The sequence below is a fragment of the Anser cygnoides genome, chromosome 9 (genome assembly GCF_040182565.1).
Source record: "Anser cygnoides isolate HZ-2024a breed goose chromosome 9, Taihu_goose_T2T_genome, whole genome shotgun sequence".
Taxonomy (NCBI): Eukaryota; Metazoa; Chordata; class Aves; order Anseriformes; family Anatidae; genus Anser; species Anser cygnoides.
Genome location: NC_089881.1, coordinates 19793726 through 19806726, shown reverse-complemented (window position 1 = coordinate 19806726; position 13001 = coordinate 19793726). Strand labels below are relative to the sequence as shown.

Below are 13001 nucleotides of genomic sequence, written 5' to 3'. Positions count from 1 at the left end.
AAAACCTCAAACTGGTACAAAATAATATTTATTGTTGCATGGTCATTGGAAATAATGCAACGTGCCCTGTTTTGGGAGACTCAGTTAGCTGTTCCATAAAGTTACACTAAGTGAAAAGAGGAAAACTATGGAAACATCTTCTGCTCTAATAGATACAAATCACTGCCACCCTATTAAGCAGCGAAATGCAGCTGAAGAGCTGACAGTTCTGCTGTTCAGTTGCACTGTCCTTAGCAGTTCCCACCCTCTCTGCTGCCATGATCCCTTGTCACCTTCAGTTGTCTGTGGAACAAGGGCTTGTCTCTCTGTTTAGCTTCTGTAACATCTCTTATTCCTAATGCAATTAACAGTACCACCACAGCAACAAGACCTCAGACGCTGCCCAGATTAATAGCTAAACAAACATCCATCGTCATGTTTGCAACTTGCTGAGATTTAGGAGAGTTAAAGCTAGAAGAGACCATTATGTCACCCAGCAGTCAAAGACTAACTTTCGCCTCCATAGGCGGATTTCCACCCTCCTCTGCTCTTCCCACCAGATGCAGACGAGCAGCAGTTCTAGCCCCCAGCGTTCTTTCCTTTCTTTAACCCAGATATGCCCCATACCAAGCTCAATACCTTGTGATCCATGGCATTCACTGATAACCCATTTTTACAGTGGATAAAAAAACACTGATCCTTCACTGAGGCACTTCCTGAAGCTCACCTTTATCTTTCTAGCGTTGGCAAGATCTTATCTGCCAGCAACAGGATCCAGCCAGGGGTGTAGGAAAATATTGCTCATCAGGGTTTCGTAGAGATTTGCTGACCTATGGAGAGCTTTCTTTCCCAGAGATTATGAAAGATCCAAGAAGGTATGCAGAAAGGCATCCACAGTGACCATCTTGATAACAGCATCTGTTACACCAGGAGATGAGCCTAGTCCAGAAGGGATGGCAGCCACTTGGCAGCTTGATACCGGGGGCACCAGGCTCATTTTGGTAAGTGGTCTTCCGCAGCATCCCTACGCTTGCTGTTTTATTGCTGGCAGTGCCAGCCAGAACTTAAGTATCAGCCTAAAATCCTTGTCAGAAGACTGCTGATAAGTTATCTCTTGAAAGCCCAGACTATTTTAGACAGTATTAAACGGCTATTCTGTAAAAATACTAGAAATAAGCAAGCAGTGCAGTGGCAGCAAGGAATGGGGTGGCTGGTGCTGGAAGGATGTTACTTCATTTGTGCCTCAGACATCAGAAGTTTGGAAGCAGAGGATGGCAGAAAGCATCATGTCTGCAATGGCCACATATCACTTAATTGTACAACATCATGAAGACTGTACTGGTTCTTTTAATTGAAAATTAGGTTGTTTGTTTTAAATAAAAAAATAATTCAAGGTCAATAGTAAAGACCTGCAAAATTGCAAGAAGCAAAACAGGGAAAAAAGTAGCCCAGAACACAAAAACACTGGAACAGGAAGCAAATTAAGAAGTGCTTATAAATTGGTGGTGTTAAAGCCTGGTGAACAGTAAACAAGGAACGCTCCAGTCAGTTATAGAAAGACTTAGATCATTTAGAAGCTAATGGCAAAGACTGTTCAAGATGACAAACATGGAATAATGAGGACTTTAACTATCTTATGTTTCTCTGTGTCTTAAAATGCACAGATTAAAGAGGTGAGGAAGTCCAAACAGGCAATCTAATGGTGATTGGTTCCCCCCCAACCCCTCACTTTTTTACTAGAAAGAAAAGCAAAATGCCACATCTTTTTTGGGTACAACTGTGTTAAGTGCATGCCCTTACACTGGGAAGAAACTTTACTATTTTTGGTCAGATTGTCTACTACATATCAATCTAAGGAGAACAGGAAGTGCAATTTAGAAGGAAATAATATGAAATCAACAGATGTAGGCATTCGGTCCAGTTACATATTCCCGAAATTAAAATCAACATTTGAACTCCTTTGCAAAGGTGGCCTTCAAGCACTTAGAGGTCAGGCTTCATTTAGGAGTCAATACATTTAAAGATCATGTGCTTAAATCATCTTTTACAGATAGGCTAAGGATCCCAAGTAGCATTTTGTAAAACAACCAATCCATGCCCCAAAAAAATACCATGCCAAAGCCATACCACTCACATCCTCCTGTTCATTCTGCCAGGCCACAGTTCACGTTTAAACATATTCTATATTAATGCTCAGAGCTTAACTTTCAAATCTTACAACACACTGGAGCAATGCATTTCTACTCTTATCAGTCTAGTGTTTAATTAGGTGATCTTTCACTCATGTCCCAAAATCATGTTTCTTCCAAAATGAGACAGCTGATGCAACTCCCAGCAGATCCTCACTATTACATGGCTCTTCCAAGAACATAAGGACCAGAGTTTCTTTTTCCACACTGGAGCTCTTCAGCCAAAATAAAGAGGTACTATTTTTGCAGTATCTTTTGCAGTGTTAAGTCCCACTCTGGAAACAATTCACACTTCTCCAAGCTGACCAGCCAATGGCTGCATTTTAGAAAGGTGTTCAGCATCATCTCTGAACATTTTCAATGCCTCTTTAAATGCACTGAACCATGAACGCCACATTTCCAGCCTCACAGCCATTGTTGGCCTCTAAGCAGCACAATCTCAGCAGTTTGATACAACTAAAATAGTGGTTGGTTGCCATATATTAAATAACATTGGCTACAAATTTTATTGAGCTCCCACAGCATGATGTACTAATTACTTGGCCAACAAACATCGTTAAGCTTTTAAAAGAATCTTGTAGCATTTGGAAAACATACCGTTCAACGAATACCTTATTAAACACAATTTAAGCATTTCTTTGAGTTCTTTAATTCTAATGGTGAGCGCACATTTTATTGTGAGACATGAAAAAATCAAATAGAGTAAATGATTAGAAGATACCAGAATCATTAAATGAAGAAGAAAAGTCAAGCAGACTTACTTGAACATTCTGGAAAATGGTGCTGAAAGTTGTCCGACGTGGAGTTTACAGCCATTTTGAAGGCTGGGCATTTTCAGAATGACATTTGTAAGTGTTTCATGACCAGCAGATCTGTGTTGCCATGGGAGAACATAAATATCTGCAAATGACAAAGAGGAAACAAAGCTGTTATCAGTTAGAGACAGTTTTTTGGACAATTTTTTGAGGATTTCACACTCGTTTAGTTACAGCCTTCCAGGTACTGAAGGGACAAAGAGAAAAGCCTATGTTGAATTCATGGAGGTAGCTATTTCCCATCTGCTGGTCAGCTTGTCTTGATTACGTGGATGAGAAAACCTGAATCGGAAGAGGGATAATTGAATAAGTCACCTCGTGTTCAGGACAAATTAACAAGAAAGGGTTGTAGCAATGGTTGTGAAGAATGACTGACCATAGAGTGATCGATTAAAAGTAAGAGGAAAAGAGAAGCACAGAATGTAATTCTTACTGAGGCTTCAAAACTCACCAAAGGCATGAAATAAATACACACAATAATGTCTGGTTTCAATTTAAAAGTGAGTCATTGGAGAAAAGATTAAAAATTAAAGCCATATATTGAAATGGAGAGAGAGAACAAGTAGATTTTATGGATGCGTTCAAGAGGGGAAGAATTATACTAAAAACACAAGAAGATTAAATAGGCTAAGTATGTAACTACTGCTATCACATCATAGTTAGAAACCTCCCTGAATTCAGCAGGAGCCCCCTTCCCCTCACCAAATGAAAGAGATGTGTTTGACAGCTGTTGGATCATGTTCTCAGTTACCACACACTGACCTTAATACCACTCGGCTTACTCTAACCTGCCAGCTCCAGTAACTATATATGAGGATGGGCACAACTCATAGTATCCTCAATGCTTAATATATCTTTTTGCCACTGAAACTCAGTCACTTCTAGGAAAATGAAATGACACGCAAAGATTCTGTACTCAAAAGAGTACGGAAAAAATATTAGTTTTCTGACCTAAAGAAATTACAAGAATAAAATCTTCAATTACATTTTTCAAATGTGAATTTTTTATTTTTTTATTTTTATTATTTTACCCAACTGGGAGACAAGCACACTTGAAACTTTTGTGCATTTGCTTTTTAGTCAAAAAGTTTTGACCGGCTCTATTCTAACAGAACCACAGAAGTGAAAACTGAAATAAATATATTAACTGACAGCCCAGACTGCCATGTGGATTAGGCTTCTAACCCGGGATCCGACCTTACCACATGAAAAATATTATCTGTTAAGAAACATCCACACAAAGGACTTTTGTTTGCAATATCTTGTCCAGGTAACCCACACCCAACAGCCTTACAATTCTTTGATTTATAAGCTTCAGAAAGCTGAAGGAATGCCTTTTAAACATATTCAAACTGGTGTAAGTCTGTCTGAAATCAATAGGCAGCATTCATTTAGCAGAAGGTTGAATTCACGCCAGTTCTGACTGAGCTGAAGGTCAAACAAACAGATATTTCAAGCTTAACGTTTGGAAAAATAATTCACTTTTCATATACGTCTCTAAAACTGAATCTTTAGTTCAGGAAGCCAGTACCAGGAGTGTAGCTGGACAATGACTAGGCAGTGTTGGTAACACAAAGTTACTCTCCATAGCTTTAAGAGGTGATGCCACTGGTGGCTAAGCACAGATGTAACAGGCTGTCTGGTTTCCCCAGGTGTTCATGGTTTTCCAACCACCTCACCAGTTTTTGGAGGAAAGGAGGACAGGTGTTATGCCCTGTATCAGATTTACAAGCTGTGGATATATATATCTGTGCACAAAACCGAGTTTCATACTACTACTGCGTCAGTGTGGAAGAGACCAGAGCACCTCAACCCACCGCTTTTATGCTGGAGGAGGAGCAAGAGCTCCTCAGGGAGCACCATGACTGTCCTTTACTTGCCCCGCTGTCTCTCTTCCCCTTCCCTCCCCTTTACCTGCTTTCAGGCAGCAAAGTTCAGGGCTGCCGCAAAGCCCTAAGCCATCTCTGCTGGAAGGCAGTCAGCTTTTCAGGGTAGCAATGGGTTTTGCTCTCATCTCATTACCCTGGCACCACCAACCAGAAATAAGTGACCGTCATATACAAAGTTCTGGCTGCTGGTACTTTTTCACCTTGCATTACTGCATGCACATGGGAGGGGCAGTCCTTGCCCTGAAGGGTTTACCGCCTAAATAGCGAGGAATGGGGATGAAAAATCACGAGTGCCCTGCACCTCATCCCTGGAGATGGGTCCATGCAGAGATCAAACCCGTCCATGGAAGCCCTGGCTGGTCCCCTAGGCCCTGACATGCGCTTGCCTCTCAGCACAGCGGAAAAGGTGACCTCCCTCTTCAAAGATCTACCCTTCCTAATTATGGCGACCTGAAATTCCTCAGTGAAGAAGCGTTTTTTGAAGCTGGGCCAGGTATGGAGGACAAAAAGCAGCACACACAGTAATTGTTCCCTGAGCAAGTTTCTCCAAATGAACAATTTTTTTTTTTTACCATTTATCTGTGCAAGAAGGAAAATACAGCTCACCTGAGCAGATTATAGCGCTGCTGATGGATTAAGACTTAAAGCAAGTCTTGTCATCTTTTATTAGGCATAACATCAGAACACAGCGGTAAAGCACAAACTGCATCATTGCTAGGTAACATCAGATTTTTCAATTATTTTTACTCCAGTCATCATCGTGCTGGCACATGTAGAGATTTACAAGTCAAATACCATAATTATACCCAGAGGAGGAGTTTATGGAGGGGAGCCCATACAGGGTTCCTAGGCAAACACTCCTTGCAGGTTTGGTGTCTATATGGCAATTTTTTATTTATTTAAGGCAGCACAGCAACGCTTCTGTCATTCATAGAATGGTTTGGGTTAGAAGGGATCTTAATGATCATTTAATTCCACCCCCTGTCATGGGGGGGGGGCAGACTTGCTTTATCTTTTTGCCATTGTAAATATTTAAAGCAAGACAGCCAAGCCTAGGTTTCTAGGTTGTCTTCTTTTGCCTCATTTATTTTAGAAATTCTCATGGCAATGCACTGATAGCAACCTCATGGAGATGAAGGGAGAAACTTGCCTTTCCTATAACCAGTCAAGTACCATTGGTTACACTCCAACAACTGTACGTGTATTAAATTCAGGTCAAGAAATTTTTGGAAATCAAACTGTTTCACTGAATTTCTGACATTTTGGATAAGTCTCTGTTTGTGTGTAAAGTTCAGCCCCATAGTGCCAAAGGCATTGGTTGCATCTGAGAGCAAAAGCAGGTAAGATGAGCAAAGTATTTACAAGACCTACCCAAAGCCTGATCCCAAAATGTAGTTATTTCTAGAACAGTGAAGTGTACCTCTTTCAGGAGGTTGTAATGCTTTGTTTCCTCCTGTCACTTAACAATTTTAAAGTGGTATTTTATTGGTGTTTATCATGATTTAATGGTGCGATCATTTGCTTAATATTTGGTTACCTGAAAATAATTATTTCTCCATCAAAGCAGGTATGTTCTGGTTAATAACCACTGTTAATAACATTTATGTTTCAATGAACCTTCACTGCATTAAAAAATTCCTGTTACACTGCTTTTTTCCCTTCTAGCCTTGACACGTTTTAGTTATAAAAAACAGTGTAAGAGTCCACAATTTAAGTTTTAAGTCTCTCACTAAGCTTAATTGTCTAGTAGCACTGTGCTTCAGGTATTTATTTTTATAAACACAAATTAAGGTAAAAATTATTTCACGTTTCATTTACTTATAATGCCACAGCTAATGCCATGCTAATCAATGCTCTTGACATTCACAATGCCAAATTGATTCAGTATCAAAAAGGTAAGAGGCTCATTGAGAACATCTTGGCTCGTGTAACTTCAATTGTGTTCAGCAGAGAATGAGCTGGTAGCTATTGTCTTTGTGCAAAATCTAAATAAATGTAAATGAAAGCAGAACCTAACCCCAGGTTACAGGTCTCACAATCCACGAGAAGAAACCTTGCACCACATGCCAGGGTCACCTTATATTTTGTTTAGTCCATGCAAAAAAAAAAGCCTAAACACCCAGACTATCACCTTTTAAAACCTGCTCCCAAAGTTTCTAACTGGAAATATCGGGAAGTTGCTACTTGTGGATGGCCTACATGCTGGTTCAGCTCCCCATTGCTCTGGTGTGGGGACACGTGCTGAATAAAATGGCAGTGGGCAAATGCCTTCTGCCATAAAGCAGTGACCTCCTGGATCCTAGGAGATGGCTCCCAGGATCCTCCTGCCCAGGGAATGGCATTCACGGACATCGCGCTCTAAGGAAAAAAGAACGAGCCCTTGTAGCTGTACTGACTGAAGGAACAGAATTTGACAATGGCTCCTGGTTACAGTTTGGAAATACAGTAGGGGAAAATGGAAATCAATGATGTTGAATATTTCAGAGTCCTGAAAAAAATAAATTTAGTGGAGCCTAAATTACACAGACATGTGATTACACAGAAGTGTAATTAGTACTATCTGCAGGGAAAGGCTGCACTAATTTTGCTTATTTAAGAAGTTACAGGAAGCCGCACACCCCACATCGGTACCTGATCCAAAAGCCCCTCAAGGACAGTAAGTGACCGCCTGGTTCCTAGGACATGTTATATATGTCTTCCATCAACATCAGCACCCACGTTTGGGTTGAAAGGAGGAAATTTTTTTCCCAAAGAAGCAGGCTGATGAACTTGGCACGTTTACAGCATGAAATCCAGCAGGACAGCAGTGGATAGGACAACTGCAGCAGGTATAGGCAGGAAGACAAAGAAGGTCACAGTATGGCATCTCTGATGGTTTGCCCCCAGCCGGCCATGCCCCCAGCTACAGGAACAGCCCCGGTGCCTGGTTCTGCTGCTGGAGCAGGTCCCTGCCACTGCTGCCCACCTCCGTCCCCTCAGCAGGGCAGGGCCTGTCAGCTGGGACTTCAGGCTTCCCGAGGTCTAGCATGGCTGTCTGGGGATGGGACCTCCTCCTGAAAGTCAAATAACTTCTTCTGGCTACACCTGCTAATTCGCTTGCTTTTCCATACTGCTACTAGCAGCCCATAAAACTTTCTTCCCCTCTTTCCTTTAATCCGTCACTCAGCTGACCTCGAACAACCCTGTATCGGATGGGTATTGGAACCATTTAATGTTTCAAGCAACCTCTTAGGTCAACTTTGGCTGAAGAGCCAGGAGGAAGGGGAAGGTTTAAAGCATTTTAGCACTCACTCCCAGGAACATTATAGGAGCCTGACTGCACAAATCCTACTTCTGAGCTGTAAGCGTTAGATTTTTGACATGTTCATAAGAACCCTGAAAATAAGTTAACTTGGGTTTTAACAACCTTTGTGTCCCTGAACCCCAGCTCGCCACCACAAATACAGTTTGTTACCTCAGCCGTTAGCAAACAGCAGGAGCTGCACAACCTGGAACGGCCGCGTCAGTGTCTGTAGCTCTTCTGCTACAAGACGGGGGGAGTTGGGGATAATTACAGACTGAACGAGTTGCATAATGCAGCGTGCATCCTCATCAGTACATTGTGTCCTGATTACTAGCGGAGAAGCTAGAGCTGCATCGAAATTATAGTTTTAAATTCATCTGTCTTTATTCTAACAGACTGAATGCGAGAGGCAGAAACAACCAATTCCAGAGACGAACAAAAATTGGTCAGGGGCTTGGAAAGAATTGTATTGTCTCCAGGCTGGCAGGCAGACAGCTGCTGATTTCTGTGTAGCTCCGCGTTTAAGGAATTGGTGGAAAGGCCTTTGAGCAGGCCAGATTCCCCGCCTGAGCTCTTCATTAGGTTTAATTTTAGTACATCACTCTTCTCTAGTTACCACAAGGGATCAGGTAAACCTATGTCCAGTGACTGCTGCCCAGGAGATATATAATGCCAGGTCCTGGCCAAAAGAAAAAAAAAGGCTAAAGAGAAAAACAGCTGCTCAATCTGATGCTCAAAAGCTGAAAACGAATTAGTTTTAAGATGAATACAACCTCCTGCACACTAAAATGTCCCAGTAGGATTTGGGTTCAGTTCCAGATCTTCAAAAGGAAGATCTCTGAGCATGTCTTTGCAGGGTTTTTGAACTTCTTGTTAGCCTATTCTCTGAATGGTTTCTTTATTCTCACCTTCTAGAGAAGCTAGCCCCTTCCTAAAGATCCCATGCTCCATCTTTTCTGGCACTTCCCACACCATCAATCTGGACAATTTGTCACAGCAATTTTCATTTGGTTTTCATGGCCTTTCTCACTATATTACATATTGAATTAAACTAATTTACCCCCTTCTTATGTTAACAAAAAATTTGTATTGAACTCGTGCCTTCCTTCAAAGACACTGCTTCCTTTCATATTCTGCTGTATATAAAATGCCCACAGAGCCTCTTCCAGAATTCATTACTTATCACTTCTGATGCAAAGATCAAAGGCACGCAGGGCTGTAAAGCTGAATTTTCCTCAGAAGCAGACATCAAGATGTCCCACCAATTGTTTTGGCATACGCATTCTGGTGTATATCTGAATAAGACATGTGTATATTTTCCAATTAATATTCACCAAGTATTCTTGGTATTTCTGCTCTTTATAGTCATTGTTCTGAATAAAAATATAGTGAATTTATTGACTTGAAATTTTATCTGAAGGAAGGTACCAATATACTTGTACAGTGTTTAACTGCCTCTTAATGACCGTAGGCACATAATTACTGCTGAAAGATTGCACAGGCCTAAAGCTGACCGAACGCTTTCAGCAGGCAAGCGCGGGCCAAGGGCTCCCAAACAAACACTGGTTACTGAACCTGTCCTCCTTATGCAAAGGAGGAACCCATGATGCTCTCATGCTCCACGTCCCTGAGGCCCCAAGCGCTGACACAGCTAGATCCAGTTTGGGCAAGAAGGTACAGTATCGAGTTGACCCACTCTAAATGTGTCTGCTAACCCAGGTTATTACAGCCTATTCTGTAACCACAACCGTAACAAAACACGGCTATAGGACAGGCTGAGCGGTTACCTCTAGGAGCCCACAAAACCCATAAAATAGGATTTCTTGCTGCTTGAAGAAGAGGTCAGCTTCACCCCAGAAAGCTTTAATTCAGCACCCCTGGAAACGTCCAAGTGGAGAACAACCTCCCCACCTCCTTTAATTAAGGCAAACCAAAACCAAAGTCTGTTAGGTTACATATTCTTGGCAAACATAAATAGTAGATGATCATTCACATTGGTACAAGTGTAAGCTCATCCTTAATGTTCAGATGCAAAATATTCCCAGAAGCTGGGCTTTATCATGCAGTATAAATATAAACAAAGTCTTGTTATAAAACATTAACACGTAGATGACCAGAAACCCAATATTTATATTAGTAAATGGTTCGACTGCTGCTATTATTTTAAGGTGTGTTTTTTTTCCCTATCATTTAATATTAATTTCAAAATAAATGACCTGAGTGTACATATTCTGTATGCTATTCAGTTTGAAATATACAGTGCAGAAGTTTAATTTTCATTCTGAATTAATTAAGAATTAATGACTACTTAGAGTGTTAGTCATGTCTGGAAATGCTATTTCTCTCAAAGGAAAGCAGTGGCAGAATTAGTCGACTCTGAGCAGCACAATTAGATGCAGCCTCATGAAAAGCATGAAGAGTTCAGCACATTAAAGGTTATTATTTTACTGAGCATGTTATACACAACGAATAAACCTTTTGTACGTCTGCAAACCATTTAAAATTAATTTTTTTCAGTCTTACGTATTGTATTAGAACTTCAGCTGTCCAAGTATCCTTCATTTCTTCAGTCATTAAAATTAATATAATTGCACGCTCTGAAGTATGGCTGGCCAGGCCGATGGTTTAGCATAGCTTCCAACACTGCACAGCATAAATGTTCTTAAGGGATGGGGAACCCCGTGGTCATCATTTCTCCAATTTACTACCAAACGTTATATCATTCCCCCACCCCCTGATCTCTATGGGAGGGTAATAAGCAATAAGGAGGCAGTAAGGAATTTTAAAAGAAGCCTGGTTCAGCAACAAAGAGCACGCTTATTGCTCGGTTTATGGTAGCCTGAGGTCTGAAGATCATTTCTGCTGTACGGGGCTCCTTGGCAGGTGTTTTTCGTGGGCTGTCAACCGGAAAGCACGAAAAGGAACTTTTGGCAACAAGAGAAACCTGCACCGGGGAGCCTGCTCCCAAGGCAGCCCAACTTCCTCAGGTAAGGGTCTGTTGCAGGTAAGTACAAAATATGCTGAGATCCCAGAAACATCATTCCAGACACATTCTCCACTGAATTATTAAGTGCTGACAGCGTGCTCGTCACCCGGGGTTAAACGCATCCCACGGAAAGGAATTACACAGGCGCATATGCTACCTTGCGAGAGCTAAGCGAGCCTTTTTATGAATAAAAGATTTTTCTGAAAAACAACTTCTTTTCTCAACTGAAGTTATTTGTAAATCCAGATCAAATCACAGAATTGCCTCGGAGGATTAATAAAAGAAGGAAGACAAGCTTAAAAATATTATGGACGTATTTAAATCTCATAGTTTGAAACAAGAAGTATGATCTTCCTAAGTTGTTTCAAAAATATTTCTTTTGCACTTGGCATGAGAAGATATTCTAACAGAAAATCTTCATATAAAGAAATCTTCCCCTCCTGCATTTTGGACCAAGGTTTAATTTCACGCAGTATTAATTTTGGAGGTTTGTGTGGAAAGGAGTTGCCTACATTGGAAAAAGCAGTTCTGTTTTGCAGTCATAAGACCCCAATGTTTAGGACCTGGTCCTAATTTAGGTTAAGTGTAAAAAAAAGAAATTGCTCAAGTAAAAACAGTAAGGACAGGTCAATTTTTTTAATGACCCGTGAAACCAAGGTGCTAAACCGTGAACTACACATCTTGGGCAAAGAAGGATGTGAGAGAAGAGCAGAAAGTGCAAGAACATCTACAGAGGTCATACAGAAAACAAGATGACTGCTTGCAAAAGCTCACAAAGTTCCCAAGTCAGCAAGATGATTCCCATATTAAAAACTAGGAATGTTTTTACCCATATTGAAGCTTAGATTTGCTAAGGCTAGGGACTGGATTTGGACTAATTTAACCTAAACCAATGGGAATTTAGGACTGTGCACAGAAAACAAAGGCAGCAAGAGACAGTCATCGTAATTGGGTTCAAAACCCTCCAAGAGCTGAGCTGATCAGACGACACCAGTCATTGGTGGTACAAAGGAAAAAAAAAATGAGATGAAATTTGAGGGGAACAAGCACTTTTACAGCTCCAGCTAAATAAAAATCTCCAACTGTCCTATGGTGCATTAATGTTTATTGAGCAACAGAAATACAAAGAAAAGAAAAAAAAGACACCAACATTACAGCCACCCACAGCCTTCCCCAGGTTCTGCTTGTAAGCATAAAAGATGAAGTGGTTTAATACCTTTTAATAAGACTGAGTCATACCACCTCTTCTCATCAGCAGCCTTCACGGCAGCACAATGGCAACATCCTCACTTGAGCAGCCTCAAGGATAATGACACTGTCAAAACTTTCCATTGTGCGAGCAGAATATTCGAGAGGGAGATCAAATTAAAATATTTCAGCATCAAACCGGCAATGTACCTGGGAATTCAGCTGCTGAGCATCCTGAATTTGCAAGCATTTATGAAACTGGTTACATGATAGGAAACTCTGGGAGAGGACAGGACCGAGATGGACAAACCAGAGGAGCCCTTCCTACACTGGAACCCTGTAACTGAACTCATTGGGAGGCTAAAGAGTCACGTTGAAGCTCTTCCTTCTGCTGCACATCTCTTCCCTCTGATGCCCCCAAATCCCATCAGGATTTGAAGGGCCATTCAGCTTCTGCCAGCACCAGGGCCCTGACCTCAAGAACAGGCTGTGAGCATAAACTCAGCCACGAGCAGGGGCCCAGCCATGAGCGGGCTGTCAAAAAAAGGGAATTTATGCTAAGTCACCTGTATTAGCAAGAGAACATCACTGATACCTATCACTGATACCCAGACATCACTGATACCTATCTCACCATGCCATTTTATCCAGGCCTACCCTGAGGCTTGAAGT

The 13001-nt window shown here is 41.3% G+C and overlaps 1 long non-coding RNA gene across 8 annotated transcripts in view; it reads right to left on the bottom strand.

Annotated features, from left to right (window-relative positions):
* Positions 1–13001, bottom strand: part of LOC106032018 (uncharacterized) — a 201786-nt gene that overhangs the window by 168136 nt on the left and 20649 nt on the right. For 2 of the 8 annotated variants that reach the window (XR_010833493.1, XR_010833494.1), the window contains exons 1-2: positions 8327–9087; positions 2930–3068 (exon numbers count right to left, since the gene is read on the bottom strand). This is a non-coding gene — a long non-coding RNA (uncharacterized lncRNA). Of the gene's footprint in view, positions 1–2929; positions 3069–8326; positions 9090–13001 lie in introns of those variants that run through there. The other 6 variants (XR_010833501.1, XR_010833496.1, XR_010833498.1 and 3 more) reach the window with 6 other exon arrangements.